The sequence below is a fragment of the Lutra lutra genome, chromosome 11 (assembly GCF_902655055.1).
Source record: "Lutra lutra chromosome 11, mLutLut1.2, whole genome shotgun sequence".
NCBI lineage: Eukaryota > Metazoa > Chordata > Mammalia > Carnivora > Mustelidae > Lutra > Lutra lutra.
Genome location: NC_062288.1, coordinates 64172846 through 64196942, shown reverse-complemented (window position 1 = coordinate 64196942; position 24097 = coordinate 64172846). Strand labels below are relative to the sequence as shown.

The 24097-nt window shown below is 37.3% G+C and overlaps 1 protein-coding gene and 1 long non-coding RNA gene across 4 annotated transcripts in view; one reads left to right on the top strand and one right to left on the bottom strand.

Annotated features, from left to right (window-relative positions):
* Window positions 1–24097, top strand: part of NT5C3A (5'-nucleotidase, cytosolic IIIA) — a 57203-nt gene that overhangs the window by 16097 nt on the left and 17009 nt on the right. The window contains exon 1 of one of the 3 annotated variants that reach the window (XM_047695025.1): window positions 21182–21262. The exons of the other annotated variants lie outside the window; for them this stretch is intronic. The gene's annotated coding sequence lies outside the window, so the exon portion shown is untranslated. Of the gene's footprint in view, window positions 1–21181; window positions 21263–24097 lie in introns of those variants that run through there. 3 annotated transcript variants of the gene reach the window in all.
* Window positions 18519–23408, bottom strand: LOC125080872 (uncharacterized). The gene is made up of 2 exons (XR_007121520.1): window positions 23112–23408; window positions 18519–18772 (listed from the first exon to the last, which is right to left on the bottom strand). It is a non-coding gene; the product is annotated as an uncharacterized LOC125080872 (long non-coding RNA).

Here is a 24097-nt window from a genome sequence, read left to right as displayed (position 1 = left end):
CTCTGCCCATTTCTTGATTGGATTATTTGTTCTTTGGGTGTTGAGTTTGCTAAGTTCTTTATAGATTTTGGACACTAGCCCTTTATCTGATATGTCATTTGCAAATATCTTCTCCCATTCTGTCAGTTGTCTTTTGGTTTTGTTCACTGTTTCCTTTGCTGTGCAAAAGCTTTTGATCTTGATAAAATCCCAATCGTTCATTTTTGCCCTTGCTTCCCTTGCCTTTGGCGATGTTCCTAGCAAGATGTTGCTGCGGCTGAGGTCGAAGAGGTTGCTGCCTGTGTTCTCCTCAAGGATTTTGATGGATTCCTTTCTCACATTGAGATCCTTCATCCATTTTGAGTCTATTTTCGTGTGTGGTGTAAGGAAATGATCCAATTTCATTTTTCTGCATGTGGCTGTCCAATTTTCCCAACACCATTTATTGAAGAGGCTGTCTTTGTTCCATTGGACATTCTTTCCTGCTTTGTCGAAGATGAGTTGACCATAGAGTTGAGGGTCTATTTCTGGGCTCTCTATTCTGTTCCATTGATCTATGTGTCTGTTTTTGTGCCAGTACCATGCTGTCTTGATGATGACAGCTTTGTAATAGAGCTTGAAGTCCGGAATTGTGATGCCACCAACTTTGGCTTTCTTTTTCAATATTCCTTTGGCTATTCGAGGTCTTTTCTGGTTCCATATGAATTTTAGGATTCTTTGTTCCATTTCTTTGAAAAAAAATGGATGGTACTTTGATAGGAATTGCATTAAATGTGTAGATTGCTTTAGGTAGCATAGACATTTTCACAATATTTATTCTTCCAATCCAGGAGCATGGAACATTTTTCCATTTCTTTGTGTCTTCCTCAATTTCTTTCATGAGTACTTTATAGTTTTCTGTGTATAGATTCTTAGTCTCTTTGGTTAGGTTTATTCCTAGGTATCTTATAGTTTTGGGTGCAATTGCAAATGGGATGGACTCCTTAATTTCTCTTTCTTCTGTCTTGTTGTTGGTGTAGAGAAATGCAACTGATTTCTGTGCATTGATTTTATATCCTGACACTTTACTGAATTCCTGTACAAGCTCTAGCAGTTTTGGAGTGGAGTCTTTTGGGTTTTCCACATAGAGTATTATATCATCTGCAAAGAGTGATAGTTTGACTTCTTCTTTGCCGATTTGGATGCCTTTAATTTCCTTTTGTTGTCTGATTGCTGAGGCTAGGACTTCTAGTACTATGTTGAATAGCAGTGGTGATAACGGACATCCCTGCCGTGTTCCTGACCTTAGCGGAAAAGCTTTCAGTTTTTCTCCATTGAGAATGATATTTGCGGTGGGTTTTTCATAGATGGCTTTGATAATATTGAGGTATGTGCCGTCTATCCCTACACTTTGAAGAGTTTTGATCAGGAAGGGATGCTGTACTTTGTCAAATGCTTTTTCAGCATCTATGGAGAGTATCATATGGTTCTTGTTCTTTCTTTTATTAATGTGTTGTATCACATTGATTGATTTGCGGATGTTGAACCAGCCTTGCAGCCCTGGAATAAATCCCACTTGGTCATGGTGAATAATCCTTTTAACGTACTGTTGAATCCTATTGGCTAGTATTTTGGCGAGAATTTTTGCATCTGTGTTCATCAAGGATATTGGTCTGTAGTTCTCTTTTTTGTTGGGATCCTTGTCTGGTTTTGGGATCAAGGTGATGCTGGCCTCATAAAATGAGTTTGGAAGTTTTCCTTCTATTGCTATTTTTTGGAACAGTTTCAGGAGAATAGGAATGAGTTCTTCTTTAAATGTTTGGTAGAATTCCCCCGGGAAGCCGTCTGGCCCTGGGCTTTTGTTTGTTTGGAGATTTTTGATGACTGTTTCAATCTCTTTACTGGTTATGGGTCTGTTCAGGCTTTCTATTTCTTCCTGGTTCAGTTGTGGTAGTTTATATGTCTCTAGGAATGCATCCATTTCTTCCAGATTGTCAAATTTGTTGGCGTAGGGTTGCTCATAGTATGTTCTTATAATTGTCTGTATTTCTTTGGTGTTCGTTGTGATCTCTCCCCTTTCATTCATGATTTTATTTATTTGGGACCTCTCTCTTTTCTTTTTGATAAGTCTGGCCAGGGGTTTATCAATCTTATTAATTCTTTCAAAGAACCAGCTCCTAGTTTCGTTGATTTGTTCTATTGTTTTTTTGGTTTCTATTTCATTGATTTCTGCTCTGATCTTTATGATTTCTCTTCTCCTGCTGGGTTTAGGGTTTCTTTCTTGTTCTTTCTCCAGCTCCTTGAGGTGTAGGGTTAGGTTGTGTACCTGAGACCTTTCTTGTTTCTTGAGAAAGGCTTGTACCGCTATATATTTTCCTCTCAGGACTGCCTTTGTTGTGTCCCACAGATTCTGAACCGTTGTGTTTTCATTATCATTTGTTTCCATAAATTTTTTCAATTCTTCTTTGATTTCCTGGTTGACCCATTCATTCTTTAGAAGGATGCTGTTTAGTCTCCATGTATTTGGGTTCTTTCCAAATTTCCTCTTGTTATTGAGTTCTAGCTTTAGAGCATTGTGGTCTGAAAATATGCAGGGAATGATCCCAATCTTTTGATACCGGTTGAGACTTGATTTAGGACCAAGAATGTGATCTATTCTGGAGAATGTTCCATGTGCACTAGAGAAGAATGTGTATTCTGCTGCTTTGGGATGAAATGTTCTGAATATATCTGTGATGTCCATCTGGTCCAGTGTGTCATTTAAGGCCTTTATTTCCTTGTTGATCTTTTGCTTGGATGATCTGTCCATTTCAGTGAGGGGAGTGTTAAAATCCCCTACTATTATTGTATTCTTGTCGATGTGTTTCTTTGATTTTGTTATTAATTGGTTTATATAGTTGGCTGCTCCCACGTTAGGGGCATAGATATTTAAAATTGTTAGATCTTCTTGTTGGACAGTTCCTTTGAGTATGATATAGTGTCCTTCCTCATCTCTTATTATAATCTTTGGCTTAAAATCTAATTGATCTGATATAAGGATTGCCACTCCTGCTTTCTTCTGATGTCCATTAGCATGGTAAATTCTTTTCTACCCCCTCACTTTAAACCTGGAGGTGTCTTCGGGTGTAAGATGAGTTTCTTGTAGGCAACATATAGATGGTTTTTGTTTTTTTATCCATTCTGATACCCTGTGTCTTTTGATTGGGGCATTTAGCCCATTAACATTCAGGGTAAGTACTGAGAGATATGAATTTAGTGCCATTGTATTGCCTGTAAGGTGACTGTTATTGTATATTGTCTCTGTTTCTTTCTGATCTACTACTTTGAGGGTCTCTCTTTGCTTAGAGGACCCCTTTCAATATTTCCTGTAGAGCTGGTTTGGTATTTGCAAATTCTTTCAGTTTTTGTTTGTCCTGGAAGCTTTTAATCTCTCCGTCTATTTTCAATGATAGCCTAGCTGGATATAGTATTCTTGGCTGCATGTTTTTCTCATTTAGTACTCTGAATATATCATGCCAGCTCTTTCTGGCCTGCCAGGTCTCTGTGGATAAGTCTGCTGCCAATCTAATATTTTTACCATTGTACGTTATAGACTTCTTTTCCCGGGCTGCTTTCAGAATCTTTTCTTTGTCACTAAGACTTGTCAATTTTACTATTAGGTGACGGGGTGTAGACCTATTCTTATTGATTTTGAGGGGGGTTCTCTGAACATCCTGGATTTTGATGCTTGTTCCCTTTGCCATAATGGGGAAATTCTCTCCAATAATTCTCTCCAATATACCTTCTGCTCCCCTCTCTGTTTCCTCTTCTTCTGGAATCCCAATTATTCTAATGTTGTTTCGTCTTATGGTGTCACTTATCTCTCGAATTCTCCCCTCATGGTCCAGTAGCTGTTTGTCCCTCTTTTGCTCAGCTTCTTTATTCTCTGTCATTTGGTCTTCTATATCGCTAATTCTTTCTTCTGCCTCATTTATCCTAGCAGTGAGAGCCTCCATTTTTGATTGCACCTCATTAATAGCTTTTTTGATTTCAACTTGGTTAGATTTTAGTTCTTTTATTTCTCCAGAAAGGGCTTTTATATCTCCCGAGAGGGTTGCTTTAATATCTTCCATACCTTTTTCAAGCCCGGCTAGAACCTTGAGAATCATCATTCTGAACTCTATATCTGACATATTACCAATGTCTGTATTGATTAGGTCCCTAGCCTTTGGTATTGCCTCTTGTTCTTTTTTTTGTTGTGAATTTTTCCGCCTTGTCTATTTGTCCAGATAAGAGTTTATGAAGGAGCAAGTAAAATACTAAAAGGGTGGCAACAACCCCAGGAAAATATGCTTTAGCCAAATCAGAAGAGATCCTGAATTGTGAGGGGGGAGAAAGGGGATAAAAAGGGGTTCAGAAAGAAAGAAAAAAAAAAACTATTAAAAAAAAAGAAAGCCAATAAAGAAAAAATATAAAAAGAGGAAAAAATATATATATATATTAGATAAACTATTTAAAAAACGTTAAAAAAAAGAAAACGGTAAAAGTTAAAAAAAATTTAGCAGAAGAAGAGAAAAAGAAAAAAAAATTAAAAAAGAAAAAAAAATTAAATTAACTGCAAGGCTAAAAAATCATGGGGAGAAAGCCATGAGTTCCGTGCTTTGCTTTCTTCTCCTCTGGAATTCCGCCGTTCTCCTTGGTAGGTGAACTTGGTCCTGGCTGGGTTTCCCGTAGATCTTCTGGGGGAGGGGCCCGTTGTAGTGATTCTCAAGCGTCTTTGCCCCAGGCGGAGTTGCACCGCCCTTACCCGGGGCCGCGCTGAGTCATCCGCTCGGCTTCGCTTTCGGGAGCTTTTGTTCCCTGAGCGCTTTCCGTAGAGTCCGGAGGACGGGAATAAAGATGGCGGCCTCCTGGTCTCCGGCCCGGAGGAGCCGAGAGCCCGGGGCCCCACTCCTCAATGCGCCCTCAGAGAACAGCGCCCAGTGACTCCCGTCACCCTGGCCTCCGGCCGCACTCCGAGCTGACCGAGCCTGCGACCGGTTCAAGGGAACCCCGAGCTGAGAGTCACTCCTCGGCTCTGTCTCTGCAGCCGGCTTCCCCGTTCTAATACCGGTAAGCTCTGCGACACTCAGACACCCCCTATCCTTCTGCGACCCTGCGGGACCTGAGGCCGCGCTGACCCCGCCTGGGTTTCACCCCAGTTAAGCCTCTGGAGCGATGTCCCTCAGCCGAACAGACTTTTAAAAGTCCTGATTTTGCTCCGTTGCTCCGCGCTCCCCGGGACCCAGCCCCTCCCCCCGCGGTCTATCTTCCCGTCGCTTTGGATTCACTTCTCCGCCAGTCCTACCTTGCAGAAAGTGGTTGATTTTCTGTTTCTGGAATTGCTGTTCTTCTTCTCTTCAATCTCCCGTTGGATTTGTAGGTGTTTGCAATCTTTAGATAAGCTATTTAGCTGATCTCCCGCTACCCGAAGTAGTCTCAGCCTGCTACTTCTCCGCCATCTTGACTCCCACCTCAAGATAAAGGAAATTTCTAAAGGAATTTTTGTACGTTAAAGTAGATTTTCAGGATCTTGGGGATCAAAGATTGCCTTTGCCCTTAGCAAGGTGTTAACATTGAGGCAGCTGAGTCTCTAAAGGAATGTCACTCTGCCTGTTTTAAGGACTTGTCAGTGGGCTGTAGGTAATAAGGAAATTTAACAATTTTAGTTCTGCCTTTGTTTCCCACATCAGTGAATTTAGGGTCCCGGGATTAGCCCTGCTTCAGGTTCCCCACTCAGTGGGGAGTCTGCTTGTCCCTCTCCTGCCTCTCCCCCTGCTTGTGCTCACATGCATGCTCTCTCTCTCAAATAAAAAATAAAGTCTTTTATACATACGTACATACATACAAGAAAGTAAATCAGAGTTAACATTTTAAAAAGTTCAAAAGATGGTAACTAAGGGGAGAAAACATGTAGTAGAACTGTTGTGGCTCCAAGAGAGATATGCATGTTGTGCTTATATGTCCTTGGAAATTCTTAAAAAACTGCACTAGTAGCTGCTTATAGTTGTTACTGGTAATGGTGGAACTTGGGAGGATGAGATTGGGGAAGGAGACTTGTACTGTTTCATCCTTTAATGTTTCGCACAGTTTGAAATAGCATGAGCATGTATATCTAAAAAAAAAAAAAGATTAATTGAAGCAACATTTTAAAAAGTATGTTGGGACCACATTGTAGAAACATCTGAATTGTCAGTAGTGGGGTGTTTGTAATTAACTTGCTGAGGAGACTTTGAGAATGTTCTATTTTTTTAAAAGTGGTAAGATCTAGAATGCATTTTAGTTGCTTAATCTGGTAGCTGAGTACACTTAATTAGCATAACTAGAATCAAGAGGCGAGGAATGTGAGGAAAAAATAATTTTCCCTCCACCTTTCTAAATTCTATGCTGGGGACCCTTTAACAAAAGAGAATTAACAAGAGAAAAACAAGGTTTACTAACAAGTATACATGAGAGATGCCTTGGGAAAAGTAACTCTCTTAGGTGGTTAAAATTATACCATCTACAGTAATAAACAAAAAGAAGGGCATGGAAGAGGTCTGTTGTTGGGTGGGAGGAGGAAAAAGGTGGTAAGCCTGAATAAGGATTGATAATGCAGATTTAAGTGCACTCCCTCCATTGATTTGAATTTGTGGTGCTTTCTTCATCTTTTTCTGCCTTATCTTTTGGTACAGAGATGGGGAGGCACATAGAATTGGAGATTTCCTTTATAAACGTAATTTCCCTGGTAAGAGGGAGCCTCTACTCTTTTCAGAGCTTCTCCTGTGTCTCCTGTTTCTCCTAAATAATCAGCTCAAAATAATCCTCATGCCAAAAAGGCATATGTTGGGGTGGCATTCTGTCACTGCAGGAGCAGGAATTGAGATAAGCCTGGATTAAAGAGGATGAAGCCCTAGAATGCTATAGGAGCCAGAGAAAGAGGACAGAACATTGATGGATTGCAGAGGTGAAATCTGTAGGATTTGAAAGGGAACAGGATTTGTAACCCCAGAATATGCCATCTTCTTTTTTCTTTAACTAGAGATGGTACTTAAGATGATAGCTTGGCCATTTTAGGGAGTACCTCCATTTTCCTGGGTGTCTCCCATGTATTCAGGAGGGATGCATGTTATTAAATTTGTGTTTATTTTTCTCCTATTAATCTGTCTTCTGTTACAGGAGGATTTCAGTCAAGAACCTAGAAGAGTAGAGAAAAAATTATTTTTCCTCCCCCATAAATTTTATAATTTTTGCAAAGTGTCTCAGATTATTCTTAATTCGTCATAGCAGTTTGAATGTTCCCTACAGTTTATGTTAAATCATTCCCATAGAGCTCTCTTGTTTGCTTTTAAAATAATTCAGACATCACATTATTTAGACTTACTGAATTAAGCCTCTAAAGAATCTTAAATCCCATTTTAATCCTTATTCTCTTTTAAATTAAGTGTTGTAATTTATCTCTATTTCTGGCACAGTAACTTCTTTGAAATCTAATGTCAAACCTTACCTGAGGTTCCCCCAGCTTTAAAAACAGCATCAGGGAACTCTATCCAATTCCATTTTTGTGTCAGCAGGTGGCAGACTTGGTGCTTGGTGCTTGGCTTGGTGCTAGATTTCTAAATTACCTTTCTTGTTTATGCATTTTAATGTTCACTCTATCACTGTCACTTCAGCCTGAGGGGAGTAGAAAGTGTGCCACTTTGGTATGTGGATTATTGGGAGCTGAAGACAAGACTCAAAGGGGTCAGGAAGAACTTTTTACCTCCCTTTTACCTGCCTAAAAGATTTTAGAAAAGGAGCCTGTACCAGGAAGAAAACTATTACCAGAGATTACTTTTTTATCTGAGAGACTTACCTGCATGAAGGCAAACATGGCTCTTCTCATTTTCTTGGAATTTCCTTCCTCCCCTTTGAAGCCCCAAGCCTCTCCTCCTTTCTCCTTAGCTCAGGATAATTTATAAGCCTCAATTGCCTGACTGCCTTTGAGTCTCTTATCTTTGTGGGTTCTCATATGTGTGAAATTAAGGATTTCTCTGTTAATCTGTCTTTTTATTATGGGATGGATGGCCTCAGCAAAGACCATAGAAGGGTACAGGGAAAATTATTTTTCCTCACCCAAAACCATTAATCTATAAAATTTAAACCAACTTCGACAGTCTTTTGCTATTATAGATTGAAATGCCATTGTCTATTTTTTCCACATGTGTTGTTTATCTTCCTCATTTTTCAAGGTGCTAATAGATTATAGTGTTGTTTATTGGTTGATTGGAAGGTTGCTTAAGTTGTTTGGTAAGTTCCTGCTTGTGAGTGGGTGGAAATAGATAGTCACATGTGGGTTGCCGCAAGATCCTTCCTGTCTGCACTTTATCTCTGAAGCCTTGTCATGGCACAGCCCTCATTTATTTTACCTCAAATGCCCGACTCAGAGCCTGGGCTCAGAAGAACATCATCCTCCCCCCCCAAAAAAAATCATTATCTTTTTATACAGTCATCCCCCTGAACAGTTTATGTTTGTCTAGATTTCTCTGTCACAGTGTTCTAAGGGAATAAGACACTGGATCAGTTTTGATGGAGATAGGGAAAGTTTGAGAACCTGAGCATTACGCATAGTGAAATGTTACAAAATAGAAACCCACTGAAGTCACATTAAGAAAATAAGGAGAAAGGAAAACAGGACTACACTGGGACTAGAACTAGAAAACAATTAGAAACTGATTCCCATTTGGGTTAGTTGGGCACTGCCCTATTATCCATTAACCAGGGAAAAGGAACAAAAATTTGGGGTGTCTACTTATGGCCAAATTCTCCGTGCGTGACCTTATTAAATCCTTAAAAACACAGTTCAGCTGGCAAATTGTCATAATTTTTATTTGTTTAGGATGTAGCTTAGTGTAAGTAGCAGAGCCAGCACTCTGTCAGACTTTAGCTCTCTCTTAAAGAAAGCATGCTTCTCAGTTGGGAACAACAATTATTTTAATGAAGTTGTATTGTGATGCTGATCTTTAAAAATTTATCTTGATGTGCCTGGGTGGCTCAGTGGGTTAAGTCTGCCTTTGGTTTAGGTCATGATCCCAGAGTCCCGGGATCAAGCCCCTCATCTAATTGTGCTTCCCTGCTCAGTGTCTGAGGAGGAGTCTGCTTCTTCCTCTACCCCTCCGCGCTCTCACGCTCTCTCTCTCACTCTCTCAAATAAATAAATAAAACCTTTAAAAAATAATAAAATAAAAATTTTAAAAATAAAAATATTCTCTTTCCAAACTAATTAAATGTTTTATTCTATTTCATTTTTTTGTGCACAACTATGTACCATATATATGTATATATGTTATATATATATATAATATGATGTATATATACAGAGATATCCATGTGTATGTATATGGTTTTATCATATAGCCCTAGTTTTGGTACGATGGGGAAATGTATCTAGCATTCCATAATTATTCAGTTATTCTGTGCTTTATAAATATTGTGGCTTATCTAGTAAAGATAACTCCTTTAATAAATTACATAATTGATTATTTGAACTCTAGAGTATCTTGTAAGGAAATGAAGTTATACAATATATAATGTTTGAGAGTTTTGTAGTTGGTAAATCCTTGGTTCTGACACAGCCCTGCCATATTCCGATGGTTTAACCTTGGACAATTTCTCTCAGTTTCCAGTTCTCTGGACCGGAGAAGATTCACCTAAAAAATCTCTGCCCCCTTCTTTCTTTCTTTCAGGGTGTTATATTAGTAATATTCTTAGTGTTTATATTTTTTATTTCGCTTACTCTTTTAAATAATTATACTTTAGGAGAATTCCAGTAGTATATTCTAAGTATCTATGTGGGTTGTTAAGATTAAAAAAAAGATGATATGCATACAGTTTCAAACTGTTTACCACATAGTAGTTATTCAGTAAATATTAATTCTCTTTTCTTCTCCTTTCTTGAAACAAAGCTATTCTTTCCCCAACTTTCTTTTATTTTTAAAATTTAGTTATTTTTACTTAAATTCAGTTAACATATAATGTATTATTAGCTTCAGAGGTAGAGGTCAGTGATTCATCAATCTTACATAACACCAAGTGCTCATTACATCACGTGCCCTCCTTTATGCCTATCACCCAGTTACCCCATTCCTCACCCCCCGCCACTTTAGAGTCTCTTATTGTTTGTCTCCCTCTCTGATTTCATCTTGTTTTATTTTTTCCTCTCTTCTCCTATGATCCGCTGTTTTGTTTCTTAAATTCCACATGTCAGCAAGATCATGGTAATTGTCTTTCTCTGACTGACTTATTTCGCTTAGCATATAACCCTCTAGTTCCATCCACATTGTTGCAAATGGCAAGATTTTTTGGATGGCTGAGTAGTATTCCATAGTATATATATACCACATCTTCTTTTCTTTCTTTTTTTTTTTTTTAATAGCACATATTCTTTATCCATTCACCTGTCAATGGATATCTGGGCTCTTTCCATAGTTTGGCTATTGTGGATGTTGCTGCTATGAACATTGGGGTGCAGGTGCCCCTTTGGATCACAACGTTTGCATCTTTGAGGTAAATATGCAGCAGTGCAGTTGCTGGGTCATAGGTTAGCTTTATTTTCAACCTTTTGAGGAACCTCCATGCTGTTTTCCAGACCAACTTTCTTTTATTTTTTTTATTTTTTTTTTCAACTTTCTTTTAGACATGATGCTCTCTTATAAGAGATTCAGATTAAGTAATGATTTAACAGTTGTCTCTAAACAATATTTTCTTTGCGCTCTCAGGTTTGGAGATAAAAGAAGAATGTCTAGTTAGAGCATCATACATCCTTAAAGTTAAAAAGATTGGGAATGGAGAGATATCCAGTATCCCAAATGTTGAGCAAAGGTTTTGTCTTTTTTTTAAAGATTTTATTTCCTTATATGAGAAAGTGAGAGCATGAGCAGAGGGAAAGGGAAAAGCAGACTCCCCGCTGAGTACAGAGCCCAACATGGGGCTCCATCCCAGGACCCTGAGATCATAATCCCAGTTGAAGCCACCCTGGTGCCCCTGAGTAATGGTTTTTAACCTGAGTACCTAGCACTCTGGGGCCTAATCAATGCCTGCCTGCTATCATAATTTGTAGATGGTTAAATTGACCTGAGTACCATACATAAAAGCTTGGCATATATAGTTATATCATTTTCAGTTACTGAAATTTAATTTTGCTGAGATCATATGGGTTTTTTTAATAAAGGATAAAGTTTCTGCATGCATTCAATTCATTTTGAATCCCTTCTAATACACTTAAAGCAAGCACAGATCACATGATTCAGTATAGATTTTTTAAAAATTTATTCATGGGGCTCATGCATGTGGATTTCCAGTCATGTGACTCAGTTTTAGGGAAGTTTGAATAATTAAGGACTACCTGTATTACGATACAACTTTTAGGAAAGAATTTCTTCCATTTACCTATTTTAGGTTTTGTTTTTCCCTTGATTGTTTTTTGTTTCTGATACAATACATGCTGATAAAAATTACTAAATCTAGATAAACAAAAAGAAGTAATCTGCAATTTTCACCACCTTTAAAAAAACATATTTTAATAAGTGTACTCCATTATTTTTCTATGCATATATCTATTAAGTATCATTTTTCCCAGCATGAGATCACACTGTAACATTGTTTTTAATAAGATTACTCACTTTTTTTTTTAAAGATTTTTATTTATTTATGAGAGAGAGAGAGAGAGCAAGCACACAAGGGTGGGAGGGGCAGAGGGAGAAGCAGGCTCCCTGCTGAGCAGAGCAGAGTCAGGGCTCCATTCCAGGATCCTGAGATCATGACCTGAGCTGAAGGCAGAGTTCTTGATTGTTGAACATTTAGATTGTTCACCATTTTTCATTATGATAAATATGGGTCAGTAAACATTTGTGTTGCATCTGTGCAAGTCTAAGACTGTTTAAGTGGAATGCTGAGTCAAAGGGCGTGTGCAAATCTAAAGCCTTTGAATGTGCTTCCAGGTTACCTTCTGAAAAGGTTTTACCAATTTACATTTCCACTAGCAGTATATACAAGTACCTAGCTCCCTGTTTTCCTGGCAATAGGTGTCATTTTTTTCCTCATTTTTGCCAAATGATAGGTTTTTTTTAAAGTATCTGTTACTTTTAAAATTTAACTTTTAAAAATAATTGGCCATTTATTTCCTTTTCTGAATTGTCTAAGTTATTTTTCTTGATTTGCAAGGACTTTTATAAAGTGTTTTTAACTGTAGAAATATGTTAGAGGGGCGTCTGGTGGCTCAATGGGTCAAGCCTCCGCCTTCGGCTCTGGTCATGATCTCAGGGTCTTGAGATCGAGCCCCGCATCGGGCTCCCTGTTCAGCAGGGAGCCTGCTTCCCTCCTCTCTGTCTGCCTCTCTGCCTACTTGTGATCTCTAGCTTTCCTCTCTCTCCTCTCCTCTCTCTCTCTCTCTCTCTGTGTCAAATAAATAAATAAATAAAAATCTTTTAAAAAAAAGGGGGAAATATGTTAGAATATATTTTTCCAGGTTTGTTTTTTTGTTTTCACTTTCATTTTTGAGTAGTCTGTGTATGACCCTCCTTTCAAATCTTTACATGGCTGCTCTTGCTGCTTTTTATTGAAATACAGCTGACTGCAGTGTTACATGAGCTTCAGGTGTGCAACATAGTGATTCAGCAATTCTGCAGTTACTGGCCTTGAAATTCTAGTCACCGTTGGTCACCATACAAAGTTATTACAGTCTGATTGACCATATTCCCTGTGCTCTACCTTTCATCTCCATGATTTTATTTTATAACTGGAAGTTTGTACTTCTTAATCCCCTTTATCTTTTTAGCCCCTTTCCCCACCCACCTAAATGGCTTCTTTAAACCATGGACTAATACTTTATAATGTTTTACAGAGCTTAATTTGTATATGACTCCTCATTTACACATTATGACTTCATTTGGTATCCAGAGTGGGAAGAGAGTATAGCATATTGTTTCGTTTGTGTTGCTTACTCATTAGTTTATCCTCCCAGAAAAAGAATGAGGAAGGCTACTCCAGAAAACACAGTAAGGTGGAATTTTGCCTCAATAGATAATTTTCATTTTACCTTCATAAACATGACTTAACAAATGCCATGTGCATTTTATCAAAAGATATAGTAACATTATATACACTTATGCTTTCTTATATCTTGGGACATGTAACCTTTTAAAAATATTATTTGTTTCCTTCTGGGTATAATAATAGATTTATTACAGAAAATTTAGAAAATACCAAAGAGCATGAAGAAGAAAATAGAAGAAAATTCCTCTGTGATGACTGTTAATTGAGTTTTATAATATATTTGATTCACCCATGTTCAGTGATTATCTGTACTATTGAATTTAGTTTGTTATTGGTTCATTACTTAGGACTTTTATATCTATATTCATAAGTGAACTTAGGTTATGCTTCTTTTGGTACTATTTTTGCCAGGCTTTGTTTCAGGATTTTATACTAGTTAGTTTCATAAATGGAACTGGATAGCTTAACCTTTTTGTATATACTGTTAAACAGTTTATCTAGCATGGGGCCATCTGTTCTTTAAAAATTTGATAGAGTTCACCAGCATGACACCTGACCATAAAAAGCACTTTGAAGTCCATTCTCTGATAAACCTATTTTTGTAAATTCTTTTCTGATGAGCACACATTCCATCATTGGACAGAATATATGTTACCAAGACTTTGCAAAGGTTAAATTAAGTACTTTGGTTTAACATACTGAGTTTATTAATATTGAAGGGTGTTTCAAAAGGACTGTATTTTGTGGTTTCTTCTATTTACATACTTTTAAAACTCAAGTTAGCACTTATCCTCCAGTAGTTTCAACTGATTCTTTGCTACAGGTTATTCGTTCATGAACTTGAATCTCTTTCCAAATAATTTACTTCATCATTTTCTTACCTTACTATTTTTTTTAAAGATTTTATTTAATTATTAGAGAGAGAAAGAGAGAGAGAGCACGAGCAGGGAGGAGAGGCAGAAGGAGAGGGAGAAGCATGCTCCCTGCTGAGCAGGGTGCCTCTGTGAGGCTCTGTCCCAGGACCCTGGGATCATGACCTGAGCCGAAGCAGACACTTAACCGACAGAGCCACCCAGGTGCCCCATTTACCTTACTATTTTAAAAATAAGTTTATCCTGCATAGAAAAAAGAGGATAGTAAGCTAAGTCTTTGTACTCTCCATCTAGAGGTACTGGATATAATACACCAATAATAAAAGCTTAAGTAGCATACCATTTTTGCCATTTTTAATGTGACCCATACCAATATAGCAATCCTAAACAATGCTGTTTCTTTTTAACAGACAGAATGCCAACTGTATGATATGGAAGGAGTCCAAAATTAAAACAATTTTTTCTTATTCCATTTCAGACACAGAGATCCAGATATAATAAAATGGAAACAATTTCAGTGTAAGCGTCTTGAAATATTAGAACATACTGCTTTTGAGAGGAGAGCTAGGAAAGACTCCCTTCGTTTATGATGTTGTCTTACATATGAGTTTCTTGAACTTGACCTACCTATTACAACATAAATGTCATTTCTTCTAAAAGAGTTTAAACTACAGAATTTATTACTTTTTTTTAAAAAGATTTTATTTATTTATTTATTTGACAGAGAGAGAGAGAGAGAGAGAGAGCGAGAGAGGGAACAGAAACAGGGAAGAGGAGAGGGAGAAGCAGGCTTCCCACCAAGCAGGGAGCCTCATAGGGGACTCAGTCCCAGGACCTTGGGATCATGACCTGAGCCAAAGGCGGATGCCAAATGACTGAGCCACACAGGTCCCCCCAGAATTTTTACTTTTTTTTTTTTTTAAAGATTTTATTTATTTATTTATTTGACAGAGAGAAATCACAAGTAAGTAGAGAGGCAGGCAGAGAGAGAGGAGGAAGCAGGCTCCCTGCTGAGCAGAAAGCCCGATGCGGGGCTCGAACCCAGGACCTGGGATCATGGACCTGAGCCGAAGGCAGCGGCTTAACCCACTGAGCCACCCAGGCGCCCCGAATTTTTACTTTTTAAGTTAAAAAGATATAAACTATGTTTGTATCCTCATTTGAGTTTCTGAAAAATAAGTTACTCAATCCTAGATTGTTGCAGAGTTTTGAAGAAATGCATTGAGATTAGAACCATAGTTTCTCCTCAGTTTGCATATATGTATACAAATTCATAAATGCAGCAGTCAGCTTCACTAACAGTCACTTAATAGGATAAGTTTTTGGAATGATTTTAAGTGATAAGAGACTTACTGAAAATCTTTACTTCCTATTCATTTCTCCAAAATGTAATAATTCGTTGTTCCATCTCTGTTTTTGCTCCTTAAACATTTAAAATCATATTCATATAACTATAGGAAATAAAATGGGGGTTGCTGGAGGGGAGCTGGGTTGGGGGGATAGAAGTAACTGGGTGATGGGCATTAAGGAGGGCCCATGATGTGATGAGCACTGGGTATTATATGCAACTGATGAATTAATTTATTGAGCTCTGTATCTGAAACTAATGATGTACTCTATGTTGGCTAATTGAATTTAAATTAAAAAACAATAAAAATAAAATCATACTCATATAAATATTAGTAGCATCTCTTCAGTTCTGTTTTGAACAGTCATAGTGCCAAAGTTAGTTGACTGTTGCCTTCTTTAGAGAAGTTTTAAGAGAAGTCAGATGCCTAGATGGATGTTTTGGCATGTTTAAAAAAATCTTCCTATGTATATCATACAGCAATTACAACAATTAGCAGGAACAAGTTTTGCAAGAGTCCTTATAAAGTATTGCATCTCACCTCCTACTGAATGGTTTCCTTATATGATTTTATTGTTTTGTGTGGAATAATTTCTTAGGGTGTCAGTCAAGTTCGGATTAAAAAATACATTCCATAGCCAAGTAATAATTGGATTGTAGTAAGCTGAGCTAGTAGTTAAGTCTGAGGTTGGATAATTGAGAAATAAACTATCTTTAGTATAGGTTTTATATAGAATTATGAAGTGATTTCTTTCACATACAACTATTAGTTAATGTAATATATATTTTTAAAGATTTTATTCATTTATTTCACAGACAGAGATCACAAGTAGGCAGAGAGGCAGGCAGAGAGAGAGGAAGGGAAGCAGGCTCCCTGCCAAGCAGAGAGCCTGATGCAGGGCTCTATCCCAGGACCCTGGGATCACGACCTGAGCCGAAGGCAGAGGCTTTAACCCACTGAGACACCCAAGCGCCCTGTTAATGTAATATTTTTATTCCCTTTACTTCCCTTGCCCCCGATTAAATGAACCAATTAATAAGTAACTAAGGTTTAAACTAATAGATTTTATTTTCTATGGGCTTTTTGTTGTTTTAATTATTTTGGAATTTTGAGAAACTTTTTCATGGCAAAATATGAAGTGATCATTTTTAGCTTTTCAAGTTGATTGAATAATTGACAGTATCTAAAATGTTGTAACTCGTTCCTCAGAAGTACAATGGATATCTCTTTCTCCATTGATAAAGACAGCCTGTTATAACGATGTTATAAGGAGAGAAAAACCTTCCAAAGATTTGAGTCCTGTATGAGAACTTTTCTGCTCTTTGGTGTGTCAGTTGTAGGTATAGCGTTTCCTTTCAGAGCTTTACGGGTGCTTTCTGCTTCTATGACCAAAAGTAAAGAAACTCCAAGGCAACAGGGGCCAGTCATTGAGTCCAGAGATCACAGATCATTGTGCTGCTAAAAGAGCCTCCCTTTACAAATTCTTACTTCTAAATCCTTTATATTCCCTTTCAAAAGCAAAACAAAAAACATCTTAGAGCTATTTGAAACAAAATTCATTTTCTTTTACTCAGTACTTTGCTTATATTTGTGTCCTTGTTCTTTTTTCTTGGCACAGTTTCAAAACATTATTCTTTTTTTTTTTTTTTTTTAGATTTTTTATTTATTTATCAGAGAGAGAGGGAGAGAGAGCAAGCACAGGCAGACAGAATGGCAGGCAGAGGCAGAGGGAGAAGCAGGCTCCCCGCCGAGCAAGGAGCCCGATGTGGGACTCGATCCCAGGACGCTGGAATCATGACCTGAGCCAAAGGCAGCTGCTTAACCAACTGAGCCACCCAGGCGTTCCTCAAAACATTATTCTTATTCACAGACATTTCTAGCCCTCCCATGTAAGTAATGTGTATATTATTGCCTAGGAACAGCATGATATAATAAGAAAAAAAGTCACATAAGTAGTAAGTAACTTCTCCAGACCTTAGGTTTCTTACCAGTAATAAGGGGAGAAGTATTATCTTTCTCTTAAGGCTTTGCTGAATAAATAAAACGTATTGTCAGGGAATAAGAATATCCTGTCCCCTCAGGGTCCTTCCAGCTAGAATAAGAATCAAAATGACACGAGACAGATTTACAGGAGAAAAATCACACTTAATAGCATACATATGGGGAATCCACAAATTCCAAAGACCATCAGGCAAAATGAGGTATATGTCATTCTGAACTAAGGAGAAGATGGTATAGGGGTCTGGGAATGCAATCCTCAGAAAGAATGAAAAAGAGTAAATGTTTGGTAAACAAATATTGTTAGGTCACTTGGAAATGGTAGGATGAGATCAAAGAGGCCTTGCTAGGTTCTTCTCCATGGACTATACCTAATTCATAGCATAATGCAGTTATCTATGGCCGCTAGCTTTCTTCTTGGAGCAGGTCATTTATCTAAATTCTTTTTAGGCAGTTGTAGAGAGTGGGAGGGTGGGGGTAAGGAGCTTTTCCTAAATCTGCTGGGTCTTGCTTACTTTTAACTCAAAATAATTTTTATGCTAAAGTGAGCCATCTTGGGGCGCCTGGATGGCTCAGTGGGTTAATTGGCTGCCTTCAGCTCAGGTCATGATCTCAGGGTTCTGGGATTGAGCCCCTCAATCAGAGAGTCTGCTGCTTCTTCTCCCTCTCACCCTACTCCTGCTCCTGTGCTCTCTCTTTCTAAAATAAATAAATAAAATCTTAAAAAATAAAAATAAAAAATAAAGTGAGCTATCTTAGGGCAGCGTGCCCTCAGTCCCATAGTATATAAAAGGCCATTGCATGCTTCTGGGATTCTGACAGGGTAGGAAAGTGCTTGAAAAATGTTAGTCCCTCCTGGAGGGACAGCCCACCAGGCATCCCATCCCACCACAAGTGCTTATACACACTGAGTAGAATTGATCTTATGGGAAAAGTTCCCTGTAGGCAGGGACCAATGCTCCGCTATTTCCTCTCTTCTCTTCTTAGGCTAGCAGAGCAGAATGCTAGCAGAGCCAAAGCCATCCTCTACCTCCTTGATAACATACTAGCCATCTTTCTTTTCATGCTGTATTTTTTTGTTTTGTTTTAGAACCAATTGGCTGAATTCCTTGTTCTGTCTCCAGTGTAGAAATACTGTTTCAAGTAATCCACCCATGATGTTGACTAGCTGACTTTTTTTTTTTTAATTTTCTTTTCTGATTATGGACGTGGGTGATGCTACTACTGTAACATTTGTAATAAGCCATTTTTTGTTTCCCAAGGAACGTATTTTATAAAACTCAGAAAATAAGAATGACCCCTTACTCCCATCTAATACCGTCTTACGTATTTTATTTTAGACTTTCCTATGCTTGTATAAAGACTTTTGCCCCAAAATTGGACTCTTGCTGTAGATATTCTCATAACTTTTTCAGTCAATCGTAGATCATGTACTTCTGAGTATATTTGTAAATCTCGATCTCACAGAGCCTTGGTGTCCAGTGATATACAGATGTGGATTCTGAAGTCAGACCTGAGTTTGAATCCATTTCTGCCACTTCTCAGCTATAGCCTTAATTTCTTCACCTGAAAAATGAGGATAATAATATCACATACCTTCTAGGATTATGAGTATTATATGAGATGAAGTACGTCAAGTGTTAGAAGTACCTAACAAATAGTAAACATGCAATAAATTTTAGCTATATATAATAATCATTTTTGGGAACTGTATAATCTTACATTTTGTGTGTATACCACAATGTATTCACCTCTCTTATGTTAATGGACATTTAGATATTGGGCATTTAGGTTGATTACTGTTTCCCAGTATTATAAAACAAGTCTATGGGGTGCCTTGGTGGCTCGGTTGTTGAGCATCCCACTCTTGATCTCAGCTCAGGTCTTGATCTCAGGGTCATGAGTTTGAGCTCTGTGTTAGGCTCCACTCTGGGCGTGGAGCCTACTTAAAAAAAAAAAAAAGTCTATAGAAGTCTATAGTATATATCTTTGCAACTAAATCTTTGTGTACTGCCTTATTTCCTTAGGTTAAAATCCTTAGGACATAAAATTGGTGTGTCAAGGGGAATGTATATTTCTGAAGCTTTTTCTTTTTTTAAAGAGTTTATTTATTTATTTGACAGAGATCACTAGTAGGCAAAGAGGCAGGTGGGGTATAGGGAGCAGCCTCCCTGCTGAGAGAGATGATGCAGAGAGAGCTGAGAGAGAGCCTGATGCAGGGCTCTATCCTAGGACCCCGGGATCATGACCGGAGCAGAAAGCAGAGGCTTTAACCCACTGAGCCACCCAGGCACCCCTGAAGCTTTTAATAGTAAGAACTCTTACTCCAGCATCCTTTTTTTGTTCTTTTTTTTTTTTTTTTTTTTTTAGGATTTCATTTATTTATTTGATGGAGAGAGAAATCACAAGTAAGCAGAGAGGCAGGCAGAGAGAGGGGGAGAAGCAGGCTCCCCGCTGAGCCGAGAGCCTAAGGCAGGGCTCGATCCAGGGCCCTGAGGTCATGACCTGAGCCGAAGGCAGAGGCTCAACCCACTGAGCCACCCAGGCACCCCTCCTTTGTTGTTCTTGAGAATGACTTATCTTGAGTCATCTTTCTAAGTGATATCTTTAAAATTCTTATCATTGCTACCTATATTAATATATTACAGGACAGTTAAGTCATCATATTCATACATAATACAGGAGTATTTTCAAAAAGGATCACCTGCTAGACCTTGAGCCTCCTATAGTAAAGTATAAAAGATTTTCCTCGTAGAAGAATGTTATGTTGTAAATCTTCCATTTTATTAAAATAAGATAGTGCCAAATTTTTAACCTTTGGTAGATACCAAGTTTGGGTAATTTGTTAGTGGCCTTTTAAAGAATCATTAAACATTTTTTGCATTGTTTTTAATAGAGCATACTACTTCACAAAGTTTGATTACTGAAATGCTGTGTGGGTTTGATTTCTCTTGAGCATAGCAGAGAGAAGGCAGATATAAAAGTTTATTTACGAAAGTGTAGCTTCCTCATGTTCCTAATGATAAAGCTTCCCAGAGGGCCCATAGCATAACTTATCTATCAGCCCTGACATATGATATTAGCATATTGCAATCCTGCTACTCAGGTTAAAAGCAAGACTGGTTCTCTTTAAAAGTTAAAAATATTTTTCTTCATAACAGTTTGACTGTTTTTATTTGCAACGGGAAAGTAACTTTTTTTTTCAAATTTTTAACCTTAAAAAGTAGTTTTCATTGTTTGTTTCAGGTTTTTTTAGCAAATAAAATTTACAGTTGTTTTAGCAAATAAAATTTACAGCAAATAAAATCTACAGTGTAGGCGATATGAAGAAAAACATAAAAATCATTTAAATCCCAGTGCCCTGCAGTAAAGGTTCTGAACATTCTAGTGACCACACTTAATATGCATCATGTCTTTTCTCATGTGTCTTAAATGAGGTAACCTTTTAAAAATACACACAACATAAAATTTGCCATTTTAACTATTTTTAAGTGTATGGTTTGTGGCCTTGAGTACACTGACATTGTGCAACCGTCACCACCATCCATCTCCAGAACTCTTTATTTTCCAAATTGAAACTTTGTACCCATTGAGCAGTGGCTCCCTATTCTCCTCTCCCCCAGCCCCTAGCAACCACGACCTACTTTTTTTTTTTTACTTTTTATTGAAATATAATATTCATACGGAAAAATGCACATACCACAAGTACACTGACAGCCAAAAAACAGGATGAGGGAGTATTTTTAAGTGTTAATATGGAGGTTCCGTTTTTCTTCACAGTGCAAGTTGCCAGCTCTAATAGTTTTACCTTCTCTGAACTGTCACATTATCTCAATTGATCATTTTCTGTAGACTGGCTGGTGACTAGCTCAGAGCTAGCAAGTGTCACCCGAAGCATAATAAAGCACTGTGTAGTAATGCGTCACAAGACCATTTTTGCATAGAGCTTAGCCAAGGCTTTTGGAACCGCCCTCGGTTGCACCTTGTGCTATATTAGTACTTCTCAGACAGGAAGAATTTTCTTTCACTGGCGTAGCTTGTCCGGTTACCTTCAGGGTAAGTGTGTACAGTTCATGTAAACAAATAAGTTTCTCTGGGTTAATTACTTTGTTTGACTCTTTTTGGTTCAGGATCTTGTTGAAATTATAGGTACTTAAAAATACAGATTAAGGGAATAAAAATAGAGTAAAGCAGTATAATGTAAAACTTTACAGTTTGCAAAGATATAACTATGTAAAACTTTGCAATGTCCTGGGTCTCCTAAATTACAATTTAAAGCATCTAATTTCAAGAGCTTCTTGTTTCACATGTAAATGTTGAGAAAAAGCAAAGTATCCTCAGAAATCTCTTTTCAAAGGAAAAAGAAAAGCACTGTAAGATCCAATTTTGTTGTTCATTTAGTTACTCTATGACTTAGTTTTGCTGATTACCACATGCTTTGTATCCCTAGGTCTAGGAACCATATATTATGCCTAGTATAAAGATGATGAACTTTTATTTTGTACTTATTTTATCTAAGATCTTATGGAATAGGATTATACTGGTAATGTTTTATGAATTGATAAAAGCTGGATTACAGTCTCTAAGGTTTACAACAAATTGTATTTTGAAAATTAAGGTTCAAGCATATATTGCTATAAAACCTTAGAACGTTGTGGCTAACTTAGTTTTAAATAATTGAATTTGCCTTATTTTTTATAGTTTTGGTATTTGTTTTCTTTTTGTGTCTTTTTTTTTTTTTTTTTTTTTAATCAGGAGAATTAGTTAATGCAGTGGACCATTTCTTAAAGCAGTTTACTTGGTTTTTATTGGCAGTCTATATCCAAGCCCCTGCATCTCTGGATACTGCTTACCACCTATGCTCTTGTTCTAGGACAATTTCAAGGACAGAACTCAGAGTGCGCTAAGGGTAATCAGTATAAATTACTCAATTTCCATGTGCCTTGGTTTACTCAGCTTGAAAAATGCTATGTTAGGGTCATGGGGCTGGGGATCATATATGAATAAATTCCAAGCTCCGTAATTATGTATTTTCTTAAGTATCCATAAAATTCTAACTGAAAAGCCAAGGTTTACTATTTGAGAAAATTGGTATAAATTGCCAATTTTTAAAACAGTAGCCTTTGAAATCTATTTTTCCTTTCTTCTGTCTCCTTCTCTTCCCCTCACACCTCAGTTTGTTTTCTCTTTCCCCCAGCAGGCTCAGGAAAGACCTAAGAATATTCAGTTTCATTTTTGTCTCATGTCTGTATCGAGAAAGTTTCACTTTCCAGTTTGTATATTTTTTTCACTGCTGCCTTGAAAATCTAATTAGGAAGAATTATTTAAATGCTCCAAGAAACTGATGTACAGTGCTACCAAAATAACAAACTTATTTTTCTTGTGCCAATCACCCTAAGAAAGTGCCATTATTAAAAATGTAAGTAAGTTTAGGAAAAGCAATACAGGTTGTTGGAAAAGTGCAGCAAAAATGGATTTGTTCAGAAGTTTAACACTCTTACTATTACCCTGTCCATATTATAGTTAATACTTGCCTTTTCCTATGTAAGTAGTATACAGTTTACCGTTCAAAACTTCATTAGTTTATTTTTGTGTTGTGTAAATGTTTCAGCGAGTATAACTGAAACAGAATCACAACTTTTTAAGCCAATGATATTGATTAACTCAATTTTTTCACTTTCCCATAAGACAGAGTCGAGTGGGCCTTTAAAAATATTCAGTTTACATTCAGATAATTTAAAACTTATATAAAGGCAAGTAAAATTTTTTCATGTAGACATAGAAATTTTCAGTCATTGATTTGTCACTATCTTTTCAAGGTAAAGTTAATGATCTTAGAAGGAAATACCACAATCACGAAAACTTTTCAGTTATCAAGTTTGTGCTATTCCAGCGAAGTTCTTACCTCTTGCTTCAGTCTTTAGCTTTGTCCTATACATTCTGTGTAATGAACACAATTAGAGCAGAGACCTTAACCTCATAGTGAAAGCACACAGAGTAATTATTTTCCAATTTCCACACTTTCCAGACAACATTTAAAATTCAAAAGACTTGAAAACTTCAAAACTTTCTATGAAGAGGGTTCATACTTCCAGGCTAGTATTTTCTATTTTTGAACGTGTCTTCTACACTTGATGTGTTTTTCCAACAGCTCTTCTCTTGAAGCATCTGCAACAGATGACTGCTGGTGAAGTGAGCCAGAACATTATATACCAAGTATAGGTTTACAAGCTGATTGGTTTAAAAATACCCTGCCCTAATTTTCAGTGCCTTCCTTAGAATAGTGCCAGAATGCTGGCATTTATGCTTTACTCTTGACGCTTTTGTAATAATAGAGACAATGGGGTGATTTTTTACATTAGGACACAGTTTCACTTTATGTGGTATTATCTCTGAACAAGGATACATTCTGGTCAGATTGCCAGTGAGGACTGGAGAATACTGCTTCATAAGACAGTTGAAATTTGTATAGTATCCATGAACTAGTAGGTTTACCTTTCAAAAATAATGTCCTAAAATTAATCAAATTTCTGAAGACTCTTTGTTTTTGTCTTTTGTTTAAATAAAATGTGTAGAGACCAACCATGAGAAAGACAATTACTTTTTTACTTCCTGACACAGTTTTTTTTCCCTCTTATCTTTTCTTACTAAACGTAAATGAGCCAAACTTAGTGATGGGGGAATAGGAATTGGGCTGCCTGGCTCTATGTGACAAGAAGATCTGAGATTCCTAGATATTAAAATGAATTCTGCACTGCTTGAATTCCGTGTTCCTTTGGGCTTTTCAAATGCTTTGTAAACTCTACAGTACTTTTCCACATTCTCCTTCCTCTTTTTCAAGCTAATAAAATGGTTTTATTTAAAATTGTGCTTTCTGAAAAATATAGACCC